This window comes from Cibotium barometz, chromosome 14 (genome assembly GCF_041138505.1).
Source record: "Cibotium barometz isolate CiBa-2024 chromosome 14, ASM4113850v1, whole genome shotgun sequence".
NCBI classification, from domain to species: domain Eukaryota; kingdom Viridiplantae; phylum Streptophyta; class Polypodiopsida; order Cyatheales; family Cibotiaceae; genus Cibotium; species Cibotium barometz.
Window position 1 is genome coordinate 29161925 of NC_141059.1, and position 5268 is coordinate 29167192.

Sequence of the window (5268 nt, forward strand, 5' to 3'; positions counted from 1 at the left end):
CTATTGTAATCCGGAGTATGTACAAAAAGTCTATTCCAAAGTTTTCACATCATCATCCTTTGTCAGTGATCCCTTGGAGCATAGAAATTTCCTTCTATTAGAGCCACCTAGTGTGGTTACATCGGTTTTATTTGCAGCATACGCAGAGTATGTCAAAAAATATCTTGCTCTAGAGGTGGAAAACTGAGGGCCATAACCAAAAGTTCTAGTGGTGGCTGTCTTCTCAAGAAACATGATTTTGTTAGCATTGGCTTGTATAGTTGAGAAGCCATACAGTTTGCAAAGAGCTTTAATACAAAGTATAAGTCAATCCGCATCCTCAGAGAACTGGCTATGCAACACATGGAAAATATTCTCATCCATTTTGGACAAATAGTGTCCAAGTGCATTATCTTTCTTGCTAGAGCCTGCTTGCCTTGAGCATTTACCTCTCCCTAAGAGGTTGTCTTCATCTGTTACCTCCAACTGTAAACAACAGGAATACTATGAAATTATTGTAAGTTTAAACAATATAATGTATGGATTTAATTTCATATTAATTTACCTTTTCATTTTCATCTTGTTCAAGTATATCTAATGTCTAGAGTGAGATTGAGGTTTCTTTGATGTCTTTAAATTGGAAATAATCACTCTGTTCCTACCAACATCAACAATACCAAGTGAAGCTTGAAGCTAATTAAATTCATCTTCGGAGATCAATGGTTGTGACTCTCCTGCTTTCTTAATACATAATGATAAAGTTATGAGTTGAGTCAATGAACTTGTCATCTGAAGTAGACACATCTAACGCAGCAAATTCATCATTAAGCTCATTCTCAATATCAATGAGCCCTGCAGCAGCTTCACAACCCTCTGCAATTATGGCAAGACAATAGTCCTCCCTCAAGTTAAATAAGTTTTTAATATCAGTAAGGAGTAAATACTCCTTATCCTTGATAGGAAAACTTGGTAGTGAAGGAACAATATATTTATGCAATGGATCTCCACCTTCCTTGGGTGACTGAACAATTGTGTGTGCCTTTAATTCTGTGATTTCATTATCCTTGGCAAGCCTCTCCTCCTCCTTAGGTCTAAGTTCCTCCTCTATATCATTTGCCTCTAAATCTCTGAGAAAGGGAAAGTTTGAAGAGTGTTGAATCTTCTCAAGTTCCTCTTCTTCACCTCTAAGAGGATATTTGACAATGGAGAAAACTATGAATGCAGTAGCTTTGACCATTCTCCTGCAGCCTTTTGGATGAGAAGAGCATTCTGTATTTTCTACTAAGAACCTTGGAAGTTTGTACATAATACACCTCTTTATAAATGTTTGTCTCTGGACAGAGGAGGTTCCCACAGGGACATGGATATACTCCTTGTTATTATTAATCAAGATAGAATGCCCTGCAAGTTCCTCAAATTCATCAAAGTCCTATTTGATAAATTGCATGGCATGATTAATAATCACTAAAACATCAATTTCTAGATTGAAAATGTCCTTAGCAACTCGAAAGAAAGAGGCTACAATTCCACTTTCAATAAGGAAATCCAACCTTCTCTCTGTAGGAGACACCTCTACTATCTCAGAAAGACCAGGAGCCTTAATGGCTAATGACTTAATCCTTTTTGATGCTATAGGACTTGCCTTTGTAAGCCTTCCACGTGCTTTGGATACACTAGACTTTGATTGGGTATCTAGTGCACTAAGGGAAAGATTTGAAGACCCAGTAGGCTTTGTTGGAGAGGGTTGGCTTGTTTCCTTCAATTTCTTAGATGATTTTGTAACTGCTATAGGAGATTTGGAAAGCTCTCTCTTTTAGGAAACTTTGGACCTGGATGGAGATACTTATGAAGACTGCAAACCAATAGGTGTTTTTGGGTGAGGTAGACCTTTGAGATGAAGACTTTGAACCACCCAACTGGAGATGGTGACCTTGCTGAGGCATGAGTTGGTGATGGGGAAGATGCCATTTGGGAATGGTGCGAGGGTGAGTTGGCAATGGGGAAGATGCCAAAAAAGAGAACTATTGTATTCCTAACTTTGTACAAAAAGTTATCCTATTGTAATCTGGAGTATGTACAAAAAGTCTATTCCAAAGTGTTCACATCATCATCCTTTGTCAGTACTCCCCTGGAGCATAGAAATTTCCTTCTATTAGAGCCACCTAGTGTGTTTACATCGGTTTTATTTGCAGCTAGAGCATATGCAGAGTATGTCAAAAAGTATCCTCCTCTAGAGGCAGAAAAGGGAATTTTAAGATTCAAGTATCAAAGCATAAAGTTTGTGATTCTTGGGCTAGTCCTCTTCATGCTCAAAAAGTAGAGGATCACAGTGAGAAGAATTAGATATCTCAAGGTGGTCTTGGAAAATTCATTGGGCCTCACCTGTTTTTTATGTGGATTAGAAAAAAAGGTCCCTCTAAAACCATCCCCGTTTGAGTTTGGAGCAAGCTTTTCTTAACAAAACCAGTCTCTCTCTATACCCATACCTCCATTATTTTCCTCTCTCTTTTTTCCTCCCCCCTCCTCCTTCCTCCTCATCCCCTCCTCCTCCTAGCTAGGCCCCGCCTGACCCAGCCCAATGTGGCTTGCCCAACCCGTCATTCCTCTCTCTCTCTCTCTCTCTCTCTCTCTCCCCTCTTCTTCTTCTTCTTCTTCTTCTTTTCTCTCTCTCTCTCTCTCTCTCTCTCTCTCTCTCTCTCTCTCTCTATATATATATATATATATATATATACTCATATTTATATTTCTACTAGTCTTCTGTCCTCTCTCTCTTCTCTCTTTTGCACTGCATGGAGGTGATCCACTTGACGGAGTTCGAGGGCATCCAGGGCCATGACGACAACCGCGCTGTCGTCCACGTCGGGGTACCATCTGTTGAAGAACTCGAATGCCCAGCCGCCCGTGAAGCCGGAGTTATTCTTGAAGGACCAATCTCCATGCTCATATTTATATTTCTACTAGTCTTCTGTCCTCTCTCTCTTCTCTCTTTTGCACTGCATGGAGGTGATCCACTTGACGGAGTTCGAGGGCATCCAGGGCCATGACGACAACCGCGCTGTCGTCATGGCCCTACTAGTCTTCTGTCCTCTCTCTCTTCTCTCTTTTGCACTGCATGGAGGTGATCCACTTGACGGAGTTCGAGGGCATCCAGGGCCATGACGACAACCGCGCTGTCGTCCACGTCGGGGTACCATCTGTTGAAGAACTCGAATGCCCAGCCGCCCGTGAAGCCGGAGTTATTCTTGTAGGACCAATCTCCATGCTGGGTAATCTGCCTCTTGAGTAGCCACTCCCCAGCCCGCTGGAGGGCCGGATGATCAGGCGGCATCCCGGACTCAACCAGCGATCTGACAACAAGCGCCGTGTCCCACACAGGCGACACGCACGGCTGCACCCAGTACTGATCAGCGGTCTCCATTGAGAAGTCTTTTAGGGCGAGCAGGCCCCTGTGCATCACCGGATCAGTCACCTCGTGCCCGAGCGTCTTCATACACAGCATAGAGTAGAACATGGGCGGACAGATCCCCGCCCAATCACCCGAGTCCTCCTGCGTCTCCACCACCCACTTCTCCGCCGCTCTGAGGCCCCTCTCCCTGAACGGCACCAACCCCCACCTCTCCGCCACCTTGAGAGCGTAATCCACCACCACAAAGAAGTCCGTCCAATCGCCTCTGAAGAGTGCGGTCAAGCGCGCTTGCTTCCTCCCTTCCACATACCGCTCGTCCAAGCACACCGCCGGAGTCACCCTGAATACAGGCTTCTTATCAAACACCACAATCAAAGGCACTGTGCATGACCTCGCCCAGCTAGACATTTCATATATGTTTGTCAAAAACCAGTTCGGCAACAACGCCAACCAAGCTGGCAAAGAAGGTATCCCCCTCCAATCAAAGCACCCCAGCGTAGCCAAACAAAGCTTGGTGAAAATCCTAGCCTTTGTCAGACCTCCTCTTTTAAGAATAAATTTCAAAGCGTTCTGCAGTGCTGGGTCGGTAACAGGAACGTTCAGCAAACGCAGTGCCATGTAAGCTTCTATGGAGAGACTCAACTCACCACCATCTCCATAGAAAAGCTCCCACCCGCCATGGCTGCGCTGGTTTTTCCTTATGTAATTCTCCATCTTGTGGACTGGGTAGTTACGATCAATGCCCAATATCTTGAACAAGAGGACGGTTTCAGCAGTGATGGAAACATTGCTCTCTAGTTCTGCCCACCAGTAGCCTTCTGGGTACGGTTGGGAAAGCAGCAGATCTTGGCTGCGCTTGATGGCCTCATCTAAAGTCGGGTTTTCTCCACCCATTCCACCTTTAATGGCTTCCGGTTCATTGTAAAACTCTTGACTGTATGGGAACATCTTTGCTCACGACTATACGCACACCACTAATACCCTGCATGCAGCTCATGAAAGAAACAAGCAAATTTCTAGATTAGAAATATATATGCACAATCCAATTGATAATTATAAAGAAATATTCTTAAATAAGACAAATAATTACAGATAATCATCTCTTGATCGGTTCCCGAATCAGTAAGATTGTTAAATAATGATAAAGTTAATTCAATCTCATCGGTCTGATCTGCAAGTTGCAGAAGAGAGACCACTACATTCAAAGCAAGCGAGACCACTAGTTTCTAATTCAATTTTCAACTATCCAAAAGTGAAATGTGGAAACCTGAAAAGTTTTACATTTTCTGAAAGATTCTCTAAATGTCAATATATATGAATGGCAAATTTTGAAAAATAACCTTTAAATTTCAAAATAACAATTCACAAAAACTTACAAATTTTAAGAGATTTTAGTTATAATTTTGCTAAAAACTTTAAAATTTAAGAAAAAACCTACAAACATTTGAGGTTGATAGTTTTTTGAATTGTTGGGAAAAAAGTTTTTCTGCAGGTGATAAATAATTAATTCAGAATTAGAGAAGATTAGTACTCCTCAAAGGACTACTTTGTATGCCTGCATGTACAACATCTTCAAAGCCTGAAAACAATCCAGGGACTACAATATGAATGAGATTAGTGCTGTAACACGAATGTCGTGTCTAAGCTAAATACAGAAGTTGGAACCATTCATTGTGAATCCCTAGTGAATTGACACATTGATTAAGTCTCGAAGGCTAAATTTTAAAATACTAATTAGTGGATTTAGTGTAAGTGTACTGATGAGCCGACTACAGTCGGCCATCACTTCGTATATGTCCTTAAGCTATAGAATTTAATGTTTAAACTGATCTAAAGATATAGCTAAGTGAGCATGGATGCGTAAGTCTGTTTGTTACAACACT

At 42.0% G+C, this 5268-nt stretch overlaps 1 pseudogene; it reads right to left on the minus strand.

Annotated features, from left to right (window-relative positions):
* Nucleotides 1-306: 306 nt before the first annotated feature.
* On the minus strand, nt 307-4596 carry LOC147631909 (dammaradiene synthase pseudogene; annotated as a pseudogene).
* Between the last annotated feature and the right edge of the window lie 672 nt (nt 4597-5268).